Raw genomic sequence first — 20,818 nt, 5'->3', positions numbered from 1 at the left:
AGCACCATTGCCTAAGGCCCAATTTTTCTGCCCCTGTTTAACAGGGGCATGTAATTACAATTTTTGATGCAATACTTTGCAGCAGGGCTTGTTCCTGCGTTCCAACTAGAGTGTCTGTGAGGGGTTGCAGTGTTGTGGCACCAGCACCAGTGCCTAAGGCCCAATTTTTCTGCCCCTGTTTAACAGGGGCGTGAAATTACAATTTTTGATGCAATACTTTGCAGCAGGGCTCGTTCCTGCGTTCTAACTAGAGTGTCTGTGAGGGGTTGCAGTGTTGTGGCACCAGCACCAGTGCCTAAGGCCCAATTTTTCAGCCCTTGTTTAACAGGGGCGTGTAATTACAATTTTTGATGCACTACTTTGCAGCAGGGCTCGTTCCTGCATTCCAACTAGAGTGTCTGTGAGGGGTTGCAGTGTTGTGGCACCAGCACCAGTGCCTAAGGCCTAATTTTTCAGCTCCTGTTCAACAGGGGCGTGTAATTACAATTCTTGATCTAATATTTCACAGCAGGGCCCTGTGAGGGCTTACAGTGTTGTGGCCACAACAACACCTAAGGCCCAAATTTCTGCTGAGTATATAGGGCAGGCCCCTACTTTCAAACATCTAACTTACAAACGACTCCTACTTGCAAACGGAAGGAGACAACAGGAAGTGAGATGAAATCTACTCCTAGGAAGGGAAATTCTCTCCTGTAAGAGTTAATTTGGGAAAAACATTTCTCCTTTCCACTGATGCTTTCCAATCCTTGTTCCACAAAAAAACCCCATATTTTCAAAAAACATTTGTCATTGGGACAAAAAGTGAGGTGAAATCTTCTGAAGAGGAGGAAAGACAGCAAAACAAATGTCACAGGGGTGATAACCCTTCCCTATGTTTTCCAAAAAGCTTAAAAAAGATTTTTTGGCTGGAGCTAAACACGTTAAAAATGTACCCGTTCAAAATTACAAACAGATTCTACTTAACAACAAACCTACAGTCCCTGTCTTGTTTGCACAGCCTGTATACTGCTGTTCAGAGTATATAGGGCCTGGTGGCCCCACACCTTTCCTTATTTTAATTTGGGTGCGGGGTTCCCCTTAATATCCATACAAGACCCAAAGGGCCTGGTAATGGACTGGGGGGTACCCATGCCGTTTGTCTCACTGATTTTCATCCATATTGCCAGGACCCGACATGACATTAAACCCGCAAGCAGTTTTAAATGAGATTTTTTCCTTTAAAAATGACATTTGGTGCAGGGACTGTTCTAAACACGGGAAACACGCGTCACTTTACAGGCATACTATAGACACCCCCCAGGTACGATATTTAAAGTAATATTTCACTTTTTTTTTTTTTTTTACTTTAAGCATCATTAAAATCACTGCTCCCAAAAAAACGGCCGTTTTTAAAAGTTTTTTTTGCATTGATACATGTCCTCTGGGGTAGGACCCGGGTCCCCAAACCCTTTTTAGGACAATACCTTGCAAATTAGCCTTTAAAATGAGCACTTTTGATTTCGAACGTTCGAGTCCTATAGGCGTCAATGGGGTTCTAACGTTCGTGCGAATTTTCGGTCCGTTCGCAGGTTCTGGTGCGAACCGAACCGGGGGTGTTCGGCTCATCCCTACTCAGCAGTTAATGATATCCTGCTCGTCAGTCCTGCCTACTTAAGCCGTCCAGTCCAGAGGAGCTTTGGCTTTGCCTTGGTCAACATCACAGAAACTATCTCCTGTGATCCTGTTCAAGACTTGCTTTGCTGACATCACTTCTGGCTCCAGATCCTGTTTGCTGTTCCACTACATTGATCCCTGACTTCTGGCTTAACTGACTATCTGTTACAGTTACTAAACTTTGGCTATGTTTTGATTATGTTTGTTCTTTTTACTTTTATTATTAAACAAGTGCAATTTAATTGTACTTCTGTCTCAGCCTGATTTCATGGTTTCTTACATCTATACATCGATCCCCCCATGAATTTGGACTAGCGGCTTTGGACCAATTTCCTATTCCATGACCAATATATGAGCAATGGACAAGCTGGGTTCATCTTGGAATGCACCAAGTTCTGTCTTACATACAATTATTTTAATTTTGATGATCATTACTATGTACAGGTGAAAGGCACCGCTATGGGAGCGAATTTTGCTCCCTCATATGCTAATCTTTCTATGGGCCTCTGGAAGCACCAATGTATTTGGCACAATAACCCCTATTCCAAACACCTAATTTATTACGGCATGTATATAGATTATATTGTAATCATTTGGAACTGCTCTATCAATGACATCCAGGATATATATATCTATATATATAGATATATATATAGATATATATATCTATATATATATCTATATATGTATATGTATATGTATATGTAGCGCTGGTAGATTTGCAATCTATCGCAGGTTAGGTAAATTTAGTAAATTGTGTGTTAGGAAGGTTTAAAGTTCGCCTCTGTTCCAGCTTGGCTGACGTTGTGTGTGCTTCCGTGCTGACCGGTGGCTGTCACTGTTACTACTGGTCGGTGTTGGAAAGGCAACGTGTCGAAGTGTATAGATGCTCCTCTGTCTCTGAGACAAGCTCGGTGGAGGTGGTCCTCCAAGTTGCATTCTGGGAAGAGGGTATTTATGAGCCATTTTCTAGGGTTCGTTTTACAGCCACCTGCTGGCCCTCCTGGCCGACAGGTATGCGTTAAGGAGCTACCTCGTGGTCCTCCGATCGGGAGGCCCACAATGCTGTGGCGCAGGGGTGGGTCCAGAGGCTTGTCTGGGGCCTACCGCCGAGGAATGGTCCTGAGCTGTTGGTTCTGTGTGACGAAGCTGGACAACCGAGGAGATCCCAGGGGAGGACCCATCTTGGAGAGATCACGTGGTGAGCTGGTCTATAGAGGGGCCTGGTGACTCGGTTGGAGGTTGTATCCAAAAGAAGTAACTATACAGCATAGTGTTGCCGGTTCGGCTTAAAGGTTAAAGCACTGAGACTGACTTTCATTCCAGAAAAATCTAATACATCCTGTGGCAGAGGATTGTACGGATTAACCCCCCAAACAAGTCTGTGGCAGAGACTTTTGTTTCATGCTGCGTACTGGCTGCTAGACCGGTGAGAGAGGCCTATCCAGACAAGCAAGGAGTGTGTCCCACGAGGGTAGCGCATTCCACCTAATTATCTGAATTCTACCAGGACATTTGTCGCTAAGATTCTATAAAAAGATATTTGAGTCTCTCTTGAAAGTTTCCTTTTCCGCCTCTTTCCTGCTACTTCCTAAAGTTTGCTTGTTTAATAAAGCATTGAAAACGTACTCCAGTGTTGGTGCGTGTGTCGTCTAGCAGTAAACTCAACGGAACCCCTAGACCCGGTGCCGGTGAAACAGAGGGAAGCAAAGTGAAGGTAACAGACCCGCTTAAACCAGCAGCTCCACCGTCAGTTAGTGCTACATGTGGGGGCGTCGTCCGGGATTTGTTGACCCACAATTGTTGCAACCCAGTGGAGTGTTTTACCGGGAGTTTACAGAGAGACCTGGACTTTGAGAAAAAAAATCTTTTCAGGAAGAGGAAAGGTTAAACTGCGGGACTTTGCTTTTGAGTGTGTAGACGCTGGGCGTCAGAAGAGGCCCAAGAGCTACATGACTGAAAGAACAAGTGGGAGGAGTTACCCTACTTGCTACCATGTGGGACGTGTGTAATGTGCTTGGCGCCAGAGGAGAAGCCTCGTGATCGTGCTGAAAGATCAGAGTGTGGCCATGTCTTTTCCGGCGTTGCAATCGGTTGTGGGACCCAGAGTGTTCCCTGCAAGCACCGTGATGAATACTGTGCAATCTGGAACTCTGCTCACGGATACTGGAGTTCGAATGAAGCCGCAGGAGAAGTTTGTCCTGTATACCTCGGGAGATGTTGAGGGACTGGGCATGACCTGCCATCGATGTGGAGGATTGGCCGTGCATCTTCGTCCATTCGGCCAATGTCCGCAGTGTGGCGAGTACTTGTTTGTGGTGGAGCCATCCACTATGCTACCCCGTGCCTATCGGATGTATTGGGTGACAGGTATCGCTACAGTGGAAGCTGCTACCGCTGCATAAAGAGGGCGACGAGCCGCTACTTTGCCTGTTGCTACTGAAAATGTTTCAGATAGAGACACTGTTGCTGCCGTCTCATCAGGAGACATTACTTTGATTTCTGAGTCCACTACGCCTACTCCTATGGTGCATACTCAGAAGAAGGTGGGCTATGTGAAGGCTTCCCGCGGCCGTGGTCGAGGCCTACCCCAGAGGTTACCTGAGCTGGAGCTACCAGAGTCTACACCTGGGACGGGTAAGCCACTGTTGGGGACTGTAAATAAATATTTGCCAGCGGAAGAATGAAGGGACTCGGAAATAAAATCCATGCCGGATCTTTCCGGGGATGATGACTTGTTCGAAACCATGTCGCAAGAGCTATTGTGGTCACAAGGCGAAGATGTTGCCTCCACAATGACCCTTCCTGAATGGACTGCCATGAGTTCTGGGAAGACGTCGCCCTGTGTGGAGACGCACAATGCTGTTGCTGAGACTTTGTCAAAAGTTATTGATTCGCTACAGACACCGGCTGGGTCTATGGTGAAAAAGTCATCAGATTCCTGTGTACCGCCTGGTATGGGGAGAGACAGACCTTTGCCAGAACTTGCTCGCTTGCAAAGGATGTTAAATAAGCGTGTGGCTGCAGAGTATGGATTGGAGTTCCCTTATGTGCCTCAGGATGTCATACGGAAGATTGAAGTTAATCAGGAGCTTTGGTATAGCGACGCTATTTGGGACTATTTGTCTGTGCCTAAGCTCTTTAGAAAGACTGGATGTTCTGTCCGGATGGATGAACGTTTCAACGGATGCTTCATACATTGGAACTATGGTCGGCATATCTATGCTGATAAAGTGGTAATCTGCAGACCGGGAAAGGACAATGCTGTGTACTTTATTACCACTGTGGATAAAGAAGGAAAATATGTGACTTTGCCAGATCCTCGGTTTTACTGGTAATTATGGACACTATTACTTTAAAGTTACTTAGCTAGATAGTGACAGGGTAAAGAGATCTGCGTGGTCAAGATCTACAGATCCTGTTCTGTGTTTTAAATCCAAGGACTTCTGTTTGCTAGCTGGATTTCTTTTACAAGAAAAGTTCTCATGCAGGGATGGACTTCAAAAGTTTTTTTTCCCTAATATAAAATAATAGGAAGAGAGTCTCATTTTAAATGAAGCTTTGCTCCTGGTGTTGCGCAGTGTGTATATATGTTTGCTTAAATATGTTTCTTTTTCAGGGATCATCAGATCATATGCATAGCTGGGAGGCTTTTCAGCTAGTTAGTTAGTGAGGATGTGTACAGTTATATTGTGGTTTTGTTCACGGCTGTGAACATATTGTTTTATACGATATAAGTCTCATAATGTCTTTTTCTGTCCTTTCTCTTGAGAGTTACGGTTACTGCGTTCAGGACAGACGTTGGGGACAACGTCTATTGCAGTGGGGGGGAGTATGTAGCGCTGGTAGATTTACAAGCTTCCGCAGATTAGGTAAGTTTAGTAAATTGTGTGTTCGGAAGGTTAAAAGTTCGCCTCTGTTCCAGCTTGGCTGACGTTGTGTGTGTTTCCGTGCTGACCGGTGGGTGTCGCTGTTACCACTGGTCGGTGTGGGAAAGGCAACGTGTCGAAGTGTATAGATGCTCCTCTGTCTCGGAGACAAGCTCAGTGGAGGTGGTCCTCCGAGCTGCATTCTGGGAAGAGGGTATTTATGGGACAGACGCCATATTTTGGGGTTCGTTTTACAGCCACCTGCTGGCCCTCCTGGCCGACAGGTATGTGTTAAGGAGCTACCTCGTGGTCCTCCGATCAGGAGGCCCACGATGCAGCGGCGCAGTGGTGGGTCCAGAGGTTTGTCTGGGGCCTACCACCGCGGCCAAGGAATGGTCCTGAGCTGTCGGTCCTGTATGACGAAGCTGGACGACCGGGGAGAGCCCAGGGGAGGACCCGTCTTGGAGAGATCACGTGGTGAGCTGGTCTATAGAGGGGACTGGTGACTCGGTTGGAGGTCGTATCCAAAAGAAGTAACTATACAGCATAGTGTTGCCGGTTCGGCTTAAAGGTTCAAGCACTGTGACTGACTTTCATTCCAGAAAAATCTGATACATCCTGTGGCAGAGGATTGTACGGATTAACCCCCCAAACAAGTTTGTGGCAGAGACTTTTGTTTCATGCTGCGTACTGGCTGCTAGACCGGTGAGAGAGGCCTATCATGACGAGCAAGGAGTGTGTCCCACGAGGGGAACGCATTCCACCTAATTATCTGAATTCTACCAGGACATTTGTCGCTAAGATTCTATAAGAAGATATTTGAGTTTCTCCTGAAAGTTTCCTTTTCCACCTCTTTCCTGCTACTTCCTAAAGTTTGTTTGTTCAATAAAGCATTGAAACATACTCCAGTGTTGGTGTGTGTGTTGTCCAGAAGTAAACTCAACGGAACCCTAGACCCGGTGCCGGTGAAACCAAGGGAAGCAAAGTGAAGGTAACAGACCCGCTTAAACCAGCAGCTCCACCGTGAGTTAGTGCTACATATATATATATTTATATATGCGTGTGTTTTGTACATACATCTCGCATCTTGCTTATAAATCACTATCTATCTTATAATATCATTCCCCTTCCCGACTAGCTAATATATATATATATATATATATATATATATATATATATATATATATATATATATATATATATATATATATATATATATATATATTGTGACATTGGGGATTGTTCAGCTCAAGTGGATAGATGCGTTTTAGTGCAGTGAGTCCACATCAGAGAGGCATTTATAGTTAAGGGCCTGGTAGCCCACGTTTATTAAAGGAAAAAACAACAAAAGTCCATCCAGGAATCCCACGCAGGGGTCCAAGCTTCAGCAAGTAAATACAATAGAAAATCCAAATGAAAATGCTAGCCCACCTGGCTACTCTTCAGCAGTATTGCTGCTATAGGGAACAGGCCCCTCAAACAAGCTGCTTGGATGCACACAGTCTTAGGCTCCTTGGTCACACACAGTTTCAAGAGCTTCAATGCACACAGCTTCTGGCTCCTTTGACGCACACAGCTTTACAGCCCTTCAATGCACACAGCTTCTGGCTCCCTGGACGCACACAGCTTTGAAGCCCTTCAACGCACACAGCATCTGGCTCCTTGGACGCACATAGCTTTGAAGCCCTTCAACGCACACAGCATCTGTTCTCACACAGAGACACTTACTAGCAGCCACTGCTCCAACTTCACCTTCCTCCACCCTTTCTGCTCTCACCAGTCCCTCGTTATATGGGCTGTGTGCACCTGGGCACACACCCTGCTGGCTGTCCACAAGACCCGGACACAGGGTTGGAGATCCCGTCCCACCCAAGACTCTGAAGGATCTCCAAACTACAGAGCCCCATAAGGAACTAGCAAAACCTGGAGAAAACTGCCAGAGCAGTTCTCTCCACCTCAAACCTACACTCTGTAGCTCTGCACTCAGACAATATGCAGACTCTGTGTCCACTTTAACCCCATTTTCATAGTGACAGAGCCTTGCTCTGCCACATACCCCCCCCTCTTGTTTCGATCCGGAGGGAGAAACACCTGCACCCACCATAGCAGTTGGGACACTTCTGTGCTGGCCATCAGCCACGTAGGCCCAACCCTTTTTTCGGGTGTGCTTCCAGGTACGTCCCACCTTGGATCTTAACAGGGTCCTATAATTCCGTATACTCTGCCTTCCCTCTCTTCTCTTGGGGTTCCTGAGCATACTCTCCTCTCTTGGGGGAACTCTGCCTTCCCTGATCCTACCTTTCAGCTTACAGACGTCAGTTTTATCTTTCACCACAGGTCTTTCAGGTTCAAAAACCTCTCTCTGGTTACCCACGGCAACCACGTCACTTTTAACAGCACCAAACATTAGCAGATCATACATTTCAATGACATCCTGTCGAACACAATCAGTGCCATCTATCTCAGTACTTGTTGTTAGGACCAGACCTGAGGAGGGACAAAACACAGGCAAGTGATTACACCCCACGGGTCCATAGCACAGCTTCACCTCACCTGTTGTCCAACACTCCATGGGTAACTGATCTAACAAATGACACTGATCCAAGCACAAACTACTCCTTTCTGATGTACACATTACATTGTTGCAGCAACCAACATTAGCACTTTCCTTTACAGTGTCTCCGGGTACTTTAAGTTGTACCTCTTTCTGAGTGATAGAAAGCATCTCTGCTAGTGCTGCGTCTATTTTGGGCCCTACCTTCTCATGAGGTTTAGCGGGTGAAACAGTATCCACGCCCTCTATTGACCACTGCTCAGCCGCACCTCGGACCACACCAGCAGAGATGTTTATAGTCACTACACCAGCCGGAGAGACCTTTGATGTCTCCAACAGTTCTCCTGGGTACCTTCCATACCACTCAGTAACTGGGAGCACCCTCTCAGAGAACCTCAAGACTATCTGCCACACTGTTAATAAGCATTGGTCCCACCAATACCATTCTCGATCAAGGCTTCCCAGCACAGCCTGTACCACCTGGCTCCACCCATGGGTACTACGCAGCACCACCTGGTCCGACTGTGGTGGAGACACCCAAGTGTACAGTGAGTGCATTTTTACCAACTCCAGCATTTCAAGTAAGGTTTTTGTCATCTCTAAACATCCAATGTCTAAATACCAGACCTTTCTAAGGTCTTTTTCCCTGTCCAAGACATGGAGGGGCTCATCCACTGCAGCTTGTGAGGTTGAGACATTTGAAGAGACCTCCAACTCCTTGGAGGTACCCCTCATCACAGCCTGTTGCTCCCCTGGAGCGCTGTCAGACACATGTCTCACACTTTTCCCTTCTGTACCAGTGTCAGTGAGCCACTGCAGGTCATTATAAGTCACATTGTCACCTTCACACTTGAGCTGTGGGGCTGTGGACAACACATCTGCTTTGCCAGCACCCTGAACAGTTCCTTCAGACTGGAGGGCATTAACCTTCGCAGGGACAAACGTGTCCTTGAGCACCAGCCGATCTGCGATCCCTCCATTGGGCATAGCAGGTGTTATGTCCACCACATTATTTAATATTGCGATTGCATTCTCATACCAATTATCCCAGTCTATTGTGGTTCCATCACCTACTCTAGAAGGCCCCACAGGAACCTGGGATTCACTAGCCAAAACATCACCTGTGTCATTTCTATACATATCCCTTTGGGTGCACACATCATCTGACAAGGCAGGCTGTAATACATGCTTTTGCCCTACCTGCTCTGGGGGCGCTACTTTTGTGGATTGTCTATTACCAACCACAGCCTGTGAGCCTCTCCTCACATCACCCTCTATCTTTAAAGGGGAACTCTTTCCTCCTTGGGCAGCTCCATAGCTGACCTGGGAAACTCTCTGCTCCGTCACTGCAAGCTCCTCTGAAGTTTCCCTGGGCAACTCTGCAGCACCTGTCACTAGGGAACATGGCACAATAACAGTTTTGGTCACCCCTAGTTTAACCTCTCCAGCACTCTGCTGGATTATAGCAGGCACATGCATAGTTCCCATGTTCATTTGAGTCTTTAACCTTGCTGTCAGCTGGTCCTCACCATGTGCCTCCCCACTGCTCCGGGTAGCACACTGCAGCAAGTCTATGTCCATTTGCACTGCGGATCTTCCTGCTGGACACACTCCCATGTCACTAGGTTCAGTCCCACAAACTGAAACAGTCTTACCATTTTCAGTGGCTGACATCATACCCTTCACTTGAGTGCGCTGTCTCTCAGCTGCATCCATACCAGCTACTTCCTCTGTGTGGCCACAGGACGACACTGCAGCCTTTCCAGACTCTTCAGCGTTGTTCCAGAACCTTGGGCAAGTAAAAATTCCATGCCCCACTTGACCACATTCCAAGCACGGTACTGGTAGCTGAACTTTACTTTCTTGGAATCTCCTTGATGACTGGCTCTCTGTTGCCAAGGGATACCACTGGTCATGACCATCAGCAGACAGACTCCTTGGATCCCCGACATCCCTGTTGGCCTGGACATTGCTTCCACAGATGACCATATTCCTCTTTTTCACACGCTGTTGTCCACCTGGCTTCCTGTTGCCAGGGGAAACTTCTTTCACTTCCTTTTCAACTGGGGATGACATGATTAATTTACCCCAGGTCACAGAAATTTCACACTTGGAAAAATTCTCTGGCGTGGCTGGGGCATGTGGTGAAATACCCTCTAGCCATAGAACCCTTTCCCTTGCTTCAGCAAGGATTGCTTCCTTTTTCTGTTTGGAACGCCCCATGCTTGCTGTCTTACACACAGCAACTTGCAACACACTTCACAGCAGAGAGAAAAAAAAAAATGTGATTCTCCTTTCACAGGTACACAACCTGCATGCAACACGGAGAGAAAAAATATGCGATTCTCCTTTCACAGGTACACAACCTGCATGCAACACAGTCCATCAAACTTCTGTGCAATGCTGTTCGCCTGGCTGCCACACACAGCTAGCAGTAGTTCCTGATGCGACTCACCATGGAGCAAGGACCTAGATTCAACCGTCTACATGCCCGCATTCGAGCACCACTTGTGACATTGGGGATTGTTCAGCTCAAGTGGATAGATGCGTTTTAGTGCAGTGAGTCCACATCAGAGAGGCATTTATAGTTAAGGGCCTGGTAGCCCACGTTTATTAAAGGAAAAAACAACAAAAGTCCATCCAGGAATCCCACGCAGGGGTCCAAGCTTCAGCAAGTAAATACAATAGAAAATCCAAATGAAAATGCTAGCCCACCTGGCTACTCTTCAGCAGTATTGCTGCTATAGGGAACAGGCCCCTCAAACAAGCTGCTTGGATGCACACAGTCTTAGGCTCCTTGGTCACACACAGTTTCAAGAGCTTCAATGCACACAGCTTCTGGCTCCTTTGACGCACACAGCTTTACAGCCCTTCAATGCACACAGCTTCTGGCTCCCTGGACGCACACAGCTTTGAAGCCCTTCAACGCACACAGCATCTGGCTCCTTGGACGCACATAGCTTTGAAGCCCTTCAACGCACACAGCATCTGTTCTCACACAGAGACACTTACTAGCAGCCACTGCTCCAACTTCACCTTCCTCCACCCTTTCTGCTCTCACCAGTCCCTCGTTATATGGGCTGTGTGCACCTGGGCACACACCCTGCTGGCTGTCCACAAGACCCGGACACAGGGTTGGAGATCCCGTCCCACCCAAGACTCTGAAGGATCTCCAAACTACAGAGCCCCATAAGGAACTAGCAAAACCTGGAGAAAACTGCCAGAGCAGTTCTCTCCACCTCAAACCTACACTCTGTAGCTCTGCACTCAGACAATATGCAGACTCTGTGTCCACTTTAACCCCATTTTCATAGTGACAGAGCCTTGCTCTGCCACAATATATATAATATATATAATTTTTATTCAATCTATTAACTTATTTCATGCAATAGTGGTCCCAGGACGAATTAGTGATGTTTAATGTTTCTTAATGACTTAAATGTTTATTTTATATGCCAATATCTTAAACATTGATTTTTTTTTATATAATGTCACTTGATGTATATTTTAATCTTTAGTTTATATGTCACTTGATCATTTTTGTACATATCATCTGTAATAATTTAGATTTAGGAGTTTTGGTCTGCTAAATATTCTGCATTCTTCCCACTAGATGGCAGTTAACCGAGGCACTTATAAGGCTGATAGCAGCCTACGTCCTATTAGCTTGAGAAAGGGGTGCGCCTGTGTCTAATTGGCCAGTGCGCATGCTCCGAAACTTCAAAACATATTACAGCGCACACATTCGAGAATGACATTTATCCTGCAAGGCTAGTTAAAAACACCTGAACATATTCAAAAATATGGGGGTTTGGTCACACTATATGGTCATATAGTGCTAAGCCCACTTACTGCGACAAAGTACCCCGGATTAGTGGGTCCTACCCGAGTAATAGAATGGAAGATCCTGCGTCTCAACCATGGGAGATAAACTCCTCTATGTGGGAGAACTGAAGGGATTCCTCCTATGCACTGGTGACCACTAATAACACTGACCACTGGCCAGGATACTTCTCTTTCAGGCAAAGACAGCTGGGTGAACGCCGCTGCATAGGGACAGACGCCACACCAGTGTGGATGGACAGGTGCCTTACCTTTCTAACTTCTATGTAAGTGGATTATGTATTATAATAAAATGTTACAGTTCTAACCTAGAGGCACCTGTCTCTCTTTTCTTTGCATATCTGGAGTCTGCCTTCAACTTCCCCAACAAAGGCTTGCTCTGGTTTCTGGACTGTTATATTATGTACAGGTATCTCAGCCCCTCTTTGCTCTTATATGGAGCACTCCACTTAAAGGACTTACCTGATGAACTTGTATATTAATATACATTCTATCTGTCAGTGCCACTATCCCAACGTCTTTTTTTCAATATTGAGTTGGCCCGCCCTTTGCAGCTATAACAGCTTCAACTCTTCTGGGAAGGCCGTCCACAAGGTTTAGGAGTGTGTCTATGGGAATGTTTGACCATTCTTCCAGAAACCCATTTGTGAGGTCAGGCACTGATGTTGGATGGGAAGGCCTGGCTCGCAGTCTCCACTCTAATTCATCCCAAAGGTGCTCTATGGGGTTGAGGTCAGGACTCTGTGCAGGCCAGTCAGGTTCCTCCACCCCAAACTCGCTCATCCATGTCTTTATGGACCTTGCTTTGTGCACTCATCAAAATCCTTTGGTGGAGGGGGGATTATGGTGTGGGGTTGTTTTTCAGGGGTTGGGCTTGGCCCCTTAGTTCCAGTGCAGGGAACTCTTAAGATGTCAGCATACCAAGACATTTTGGACAATTTCATGCTCCCAACTTTGTGGGAACAGTGACCAGTGCACAAAGCAAGGTCCATAAAGACATGGATGAGGGAGTTTGGGGTGGAGGAACTTGATTGGCCTGCACAGAGTCCTGACCCCAACCTTTGGGACAACATCAGTGCCTGATCTCACAAATGCGCTTCTGGAAGAATGGTCAAACATTACCATAGACACACTCCTAAACCTTGTGGACAGCCTTCCCAGAAGAGTTGAAGCTGTTATAGCTGCAAAGGGTGGGCCAACTCAATATTGAACCCTACGGACTAAGAATGGGATGCCATTAAAGTTCATGTGCGTGTAAAGGCAGGTGTCCCAATACTTTTGGTAATATAGTGTATATTTTTTTGCTTCGTTAAGTGTCCCCCATAACAGTGGGCATATGGCCTTTTCTTCAATAGTTTTCCTATTATTAGCCCCCCCCCCTCCCTATCATAGGCTGCAGTGGGATTTGCCTGACAGTTCGGATTAGCTGAACTTCGAACCAGATTCACCAATCCTTCGGTGAATTGAACCAGGACAGATTCCCTCATCACCAATGACAGCAGAGGATACGCTCATGTATAAAGATTAGGAAGTGTTCTTCTGAATATCTTTACCTATAGCAAGGTCCAGGCATTTTATACAGGTGTGAATATAATAGGAGCGATCCGACATCGTGGTGTTCACCTTGCTTTTCTTCCACCGCGTTATGGTTCGGTCACATTCATCTATGCGCACTGTACATGATAGAAGGTAAAATGATTAATAATTGATTGATAACTACTTCCACTGCTAGTCGGGTCACATATACCAACTTTTTTAAACCAATGTATCAAACACAAAAATATACCTTCTACAATAAGTTGGCACTAACACAACAATATCTTTTCAAAAGAAAGTTCTTGCCTGGACCAGTGGCGGCCCCGTCCATACGAGGTGAAGGGGCGCCGCCCCCCCAATCCATGCGCCCGGCCCCTAATCTATATGCAGGGCGCCGGACGCATGGATTCCAATGGGGGCTTCCCACCAAGTTGTGTGACAATAGCCAATTAATATTCACTATTATCTTTCTGATTCTTCTCCCGGCCAATCAGGAAGTGGGTCCTGAAACCCGTCACCCGATTGGCTGAGAGGAGAAGTGATCCTATTGGCCAGCTAGTAGGAGGAGGGAGGAGATGCACGGCGGAAGCCGACGTGATGCCGAGGAGGAGGAGACGCAGGGGAAGCCGCCACCCACTGCCCGGAGGAAGCATTACCGTGACCTAGATGGGATAAGTGTGGGACTGGTGACCGACCGGGGGGGGGGGGGGCTGTGTGCGGCATTGTCCCTCCCATGAACTTCCTTTTTAAGCCATGCCTTTGCACTTCCTGTTTGCCAGCTTATTGTGCTCTTCTCCAGCCAATACCTCGCTCTTGCCTCTCTTGCTGCCGTCTGTATCTTCACTACCACTCGTTACCACCTTTTGGATTGTTTACTGACTACACTTCTGCTTTGATCCCACATGCTATATCTGCTCCTGGACCCCAGCTTGCTCACCTCCTGGTGGGGCGATCCTGAGGATAGTGACCTGGTACTAACACGCAGCAAAACCTATTTCTACCATCAGGAGCTCTACTGAATACCGGTAAGTGCTTAGGTTGATAGATATAAGCCAGCATCTCAGTGGACTCAAACATTGAAAATCTTTATTGGCTACACAAGTACAGCCAGTAAAACAATGCTAACGTGTTTCGGCCACTGTGGCCTTAGCATCTGAAACGTGTTAGCATTGTTTTACTGGATGAACTTGTGTAGCCAATAATGATTTTCAACTTTTGAGTCCACCGAGTTGCCGGCTTAGATCTATCAAAGTTAGAAGTACTGAGGGGCTGCACACCCCAGCCACGAGCACCGGTTTTCAGCCTTGGATAACACTCACCAACAGTAGAGCTTGGGTATTATATTAATTGATTCCCGGTTAGTGCTTAGACCCCGCACCTTGGGTAAACCCCTGTCATCCAGCAGGGTGATCTGCTTCTCTACTTATCCAGCTGGTTGGTGAGAGCCTCTTTACTGCTAAGTTCTGCCGCACTTTTATGGGTTTTTTTTGAACTGCATCAAGTTATTATTGTTTTTTAGTATACTGACATCTAGTGGTGGTTTGGGGTCTTAGTAACTTGTTTTAGTTATTCACAGACATTCACAGAGGCATAGCTTGGGAGTTGGGACAGTTCTCTCCTTACATTTCAAAAGACTGTAAAAACACCCTCTATACTGCAATTAGCTGATTTGTATTGGATTCAGCTGCAGTGTCTTATTGGAGAGTTAAGCTGCCTGTGTATGCTGCCATGTCAGCAGCTGACCATACTGTGCAGACAGACTGGGTCTAAAGAGATATGAGATCTGCATATTTACATCAGCCCAAGCTAGATCAATGTACGTAACTATGCAAAAAAATAAGATAAAAAATCATACCTAGAGTTCAGCTTTGAGGTGTACCCCCCCCCCTCCGTGGCGCGGCACTAACACCCCCAGCAAAACCACCCACCCACCCACTGTCTGCCGGTCAGTCCTTACCCTGGATGCGGGTGGTGAGAGCTGTGGTCAGGTCTTTATGGAGTGCGGAGCTGATGCGGCCATCTTCCAGCACGGTTGCCCCTGTCCTTAAGCGTGGCGGGCTCGGGAGAAGCTGCTCCAGTGTCCTCTCCTGAAGCAGCTTTCGCGGTGCGTCTCCTCTCTGCTCCTCCCGGCGCTAGGCGTCCAATAGGATCGCCTGACGTTTTGGCCAATCGGGAAACAGATTGCGCTTTCCGATTGGCCGGGAGGAGGATCAGTGTTGCAACAGCGAATATTCATTCGCTCCTGCGACACACCTGAACCAGAACCGGCTTTGACTAGGTCTTGGATGTAGTAACCCTGAAGCGACGACCCAGCGTCACAATGGTTAACTCTGGAGCCAATGGCGCCAGTTTTCAAAAATCTAAAGTATTCAAAAACTCAGATCTATATATACAGTATCTCACAAAAGTGAGTATATCCCTCACATTTTTGTAAATATTTTCTTCTATCTTTTCATGTGACAACACTGAAGAAATGACACTTGTCTACAATGTAAAGTAGTGAGTGTACAGCTTGTATAACAGTGTAAATTTGCTGTCCTCTCAAAATAACTCAACACACAGCCATTAATGTCTAAACCGCTGGCAACAAAAGTGAGTACACCCCTAAGTGAAAATGTCCAAATTGGGCCCAATTAGACATTTTCCATCCCCGGTGTCATGTGACTCGTTAGTGTTACAAGGTCTCAGGTGTGAATGGGGAGCAGGTGTGTTAAATTTGGTGTTATCGCTCTCACTCTCTCATACTGGTCACTGGAAGTTCAACATGGCACTTCATGGCAGAGAACTCTCTGAGGATTTGAAAAAGGGGAATTGTTGCTCTACATAAAGATGGTCTAGGCTATAAGAAGATTGCCAAGATCCTGAAACTGAGCTACAGCACGGTGGCCAGGACCATACAGCGGTTTAACAGGACAGGTTCCACTCAGAACAGGCCTCACCATGGTCGACCAAAGAAGTTGAGGTCACATGCTCAGCGTCATATCCAGAGGTTGTCTTTGGGTAATAGACGTATGAGTGCTGCCAGTATTGCTGCAGAGGTTGAAGGAGTGGGGGGTCAGCCTGTCAGTGCTCAGACCATACGCCATACACTGTATCAAATTGAATGGCTGTCATCCCAGAAGGAAGCCTCTTCTAAAGATGATGCACAAGAAAGCCCCCAAACAGTTTGCTGAAGACAAGCAGACTAAGGACATGGATTACTGGAACCATGTCCTGTGGTCTGATGAGACCAAGATAAACTTATTTGGTTCAGATGGTGTTAAGCGTGTGTGGCGGCAACCAGGTGAGGAGTACAAAGACAAGTGTGTCTTGCCTACAGTCAAGCATGGTGGTGGGAGTGTCATGGTCTGGGGCTGCATGAGTGCTGCCGGCACTGGGGAGCTACAGATCATTGAGGGAACCATGAATGCCAACATGTACTGTGACATACTGAAGCAGAGCATGATCCTCTCCCTTCAGAGACTGGGCCGCAGGGTAGTATTCCAAAATGATAACGACCCCAAACACACCTCCAAGACGACCACTGTCTTGCTAAAGAAGCTGACGGTAAAGGTGATGGACTGGCCAAGCATGTCTCCAGACCTAAACCCTATTGAGCATCTGTGGGGCATCATCAAATGAAACGTGGAGAAGCACAAGGTCTCTAACATCCACCAGCTCCGTGATGTCCTCATGGAGGAGTGGAAGAGGACTCCAGTGGCAACCTGTGAAGCTCTGGTGAACTCCATGCCCAAGAGGGTTAAGGCAGTGCTGGAAAATAATGGTGACCACACAAAATATTGACACTTTGGGCCCAATTTGGACATTTTCACTTAGGGGTGTACTCACTATTGTTGCCAGCGGTTTAGACATTAATGGATGTGTGTTGAGTTATTTTGAGGGGACATCAAATTTACACTGTTATACAAGCTGTACACTCACTACATTACATTGTAGACAAGTGTCATTTCTTCAGTGTTGTCACATGAAAAGAATAATAGTTACAAAAAATGTGAGGGGTGTACTTACTTTTGTGAGATACTGTATGTATAATATTTGGGGGTTCTAAGTAATTTTCTAGAAACAAATACTGATTTTAACACTTTAACTAAGCAAGAAATGTCAGAAATAGGCCTTCAAGTGGTTAAAATGGGTGCTGAGCCCCGTACATCATAAATTGGCCGTTTGTTTATGCGGCTGGAGCTGCCCGGTGCTGTGTGTTGGCACCCAATGTTAGTCTGTGGCTCCTGATGCATAAACAAATGGGCGACTCGTGGTATAAGGGCCTCAGCGCTTATGTGAATGAGGCCCAAAGCACTGATATCATTTTGGAAAGTGTTGTGCAATCGCAGAGTACAAATCGGTAACAAAAATCACAAATAATATATTATCCCGCTGGATTGAATTGCAATCTGTGAAAAGCTGCGGTTATCACATCATCCACTCACCGATCTTCTTAAACTTGTTTGAAGATGTGGAGAGGTGTGTAATGAGATTGCTGCCTTCTTCTTTATTTTTCAGTTGTTCAAGAATACGGGTTACAGAACAACGACCGAAAGCATTGGCGACTGAAAGATCATAAACACGCAATTATTATAGGATTCTACCCATACGGTAAGGTGCGGTAATATAAATATTCTTTATAATGGTAATTAGGGATGAGCCGAACACCCCCCTGTTCGGTTCGCACCAGAACATGCGAACAGGAAAAAAGTTCGTACGAACACGCGAACACCGTTAAAGTCTATGGGACACGAACATGAATAATCAAAAGTGCTAATTTTAAAGGCTTATATGCAAGTTATTGTCATAAAAAGTGTTTGGGGACCCGGGTCCTGCCCCAGGGGACATGGATCAATGCAAAAAAAAAGTTTTAAAAACGGCCGTTTTTTCAGGAGCAGTGATTTTAATAATGCTTAAAGTCAAACCAGTGGCGTAACTAAAACCTTCAGGGCCCCGATGCAAGAAATCATGAAGGGCCCCCCTGACCCCTGGACAGCGCTTTTCCTAGGGGGATGTCTGATAAGAGGAGGAGCCGCGAGAGCCGCTGAGGGACCCCAGAAGTCGGTGTTCGGGGCCACTCTGTGCAAAACTAACTGCACAATGAAGTTATGACATGTTTGTTATTTAAAAAAAAAACCTTTACAATCACTTTAAGGGGTTAAAACAGGTGGTCAGGAGGCAACATATTGCCTCTTTACCGGCTGTCAAATGCCTCTGAAAAGTGATCTGAGCATGGATCGCTTTTCAGAGGAATAGCATTTTGTTGTTGGTACATTGAACGAGCAAGAAAAAAAAAATCAGTCCTGATTGTACACATATAGGGTGTCAGGATTAAACGTGCATACATAAAATGTGCATACATACATCTAAACAGTGGCGGCTGGTGCGCAAAAATTTTTTGGGGGCGCAAACATTTTTTGAAAAAAAATCATCAAATGCAGCCACTGTGCCCATCAAACGCTGCCACTGTGCCCATCAAACGCTGCCACTGTGCCCATCAATTGCAGCCACTGTGCCCATCAATTGCAGCCACTGTGCCACTTAAATGATGCCAGTGTGCCATCAAACGCTGCCACTGTGCCCATCAAACACTGCCAGTGTGCCCATCAAACGCTGCCACTGTGCCCATCAAACGCTGCCAGTGTGCCCATCAAACACTGCCAGTGTGCCCATCAAACGCTGCCACTGTGCCCATCAAACGCTGCCAGTGTGCCCATCAAACGCTGCCACTGTGCCCATCAAACGCAGCCATTGTGCCCATCAAACGCAGCCACTGTGCCCATCAAATGCTGCCAGTGTGCCCATCAAACACTGCCACTGTGCCCATTAAATGCTGCCAGTGTTCCATCAAACGCAGCCACTGTGCCCATCAAACGCAACCAGTGTGCCCATCAAACGCAGCCAGTGTGCCCATCAAATGCTGCCAGTGTGCCCATTAAATGCTGCCAGTGTGCCCTTGAATGCCCCCAGTGTGACCCCCAACCGCTCATCGGCACTTACCCTTTCTTGGTGGGGCAGCGGGTGACTGCGATGAGTGGGGTCCTCCATGCGTCTCCTGCTGTCCACATCTCCCGTCCTCTCCTCCTGATAGGCATCCAATAGTGGCGCCTGACGTTTCAGCCAATCAGGTGACAGGTAACAGACCTGAGCACCTGATTGGTGGAGAGGCAGTTTAGTGTTATCTAACACAGCTGAGTGGCCTGTGAGGACACCTTTTTTGATGCCTATTAGTGCCTATGGCTCTAATCCGGTGCTTCAAAAACACCCCCCGCCGCTGTAATTCAGGTTCCCTGCGCCCAAAAAGGGGCTGGGCGCCTGAATAGGGGGTGGCAGCGGCGGCCATTGATAGATTCATGCAATGCATGAATATATCTATTGGTGATAGAGGGGTGACTGGAGAGAGGGGGCGGCGCCCAGTGCGCCCTTAATGCGTGGACCACCACTGCATCTAAACACACACACACATACACATAGATAAACACACACATAATATACACACACATATACTGTATATACACACACAAACACATATACATATATAAATACACACACAAACACATATACATATATAAATACACACATAAACACATATAAACACATACATGAACACACATATAAACATACATGAACACACATATAAACACATACATGAACACACATGTAAACATACATGAACACACATATAAACACATACATGAACACACATATAAACACATACATGAACACACATATAAACACATACATGAACACACATATAAACATACATGAAGACACATGTAAACATACATGAACACACATATAAACACATACATGAACACACATATAAACACATACATGAACACACATGTAAACATACATGAACACACTTATGCCGCGTACACACGGTCGGACTTTTCACCTACAAAAGTCCGACAGCCTGTCCGACATACTTCCGACGTACCTTCGGCGGACTTGCGGCAGACTTTCTTACGAACGGACTTGCCTACACACGACCACACAAAAGTACGACAGCCTAGTACGCGGTGACGTACACCAAGTCCGACGAGACTATAAAACGGAAGTTCAATAGCCCGTACGACACCCTTTGGGCTCCTTCTGCTAATCTCGTGTTAGTAGAAGTTTGGTGAGAGACGATTCGCGCTTGTGAGACTCGTATTTTTCAGTTCGTTTTAACTGTTGTTCAGTCTGTGCTTGTGAGGTTTGTATCTGCTTTTCAGTGCGTTTGGTCAGTTGGCATTGAGAAATCTTTGTTTTATTGGCCGCTCGTTCCTGATTTTCAGGTCGTTCTTCACAGGCCTTGCTGTTCTTCAGTGCGTTCTGTTTAGTGCGTTCTGACCAGCCGACCTTTTTGAAGCCATGTTACCTGTACGTACTCGTCGTA

The 20,818-nt window shown here is 46.5% G+C and overlaps 1 long non-coding RNA gene across 1 annotated transcript in view; it reads right to left on the bottom strand.

Moving 5' to 3' along the window:
• LOC141141050 (uncharacterized) overlaps positions 1-18,003 on the bottom strand; it is a 28,154-nt gene extending 10,151 nt beyond the window's left edge. The window contains exons 1-2 of the long non-coding RNA XR_012244039.1: positions 17,883-18,003; positions 13,473-13,592 (exon numbers count right to left, since the gene is read on the bottom strand). This is a non-coding gene — a long non-coding RNA (uncharacterized lncRNA). The remainder of the gene's footprint in view (positions 1-13,472; positions 13,593-17,882) is intronic.
• Positions 18,004-20,818: the final 2,815 nt, after the last annotated feature.

This window comes from Aquarana catesbeiana, linkage group LG04 (assembly GCF_042186555.1).
Source record: "Aquarana catesbeiana isolate 2022-GZ linkage group LG04, ASM4218655v1, whole genome shotgun sequence".
NCBI lineage: Eukaryota > Metazoa > Chordata > Amphibia > Anura > Ranidae > Aquarana > Aquarana catesbeiana.
This window is presented reverse-complemented; position numbering and strand designations above follow the sequence as displayed.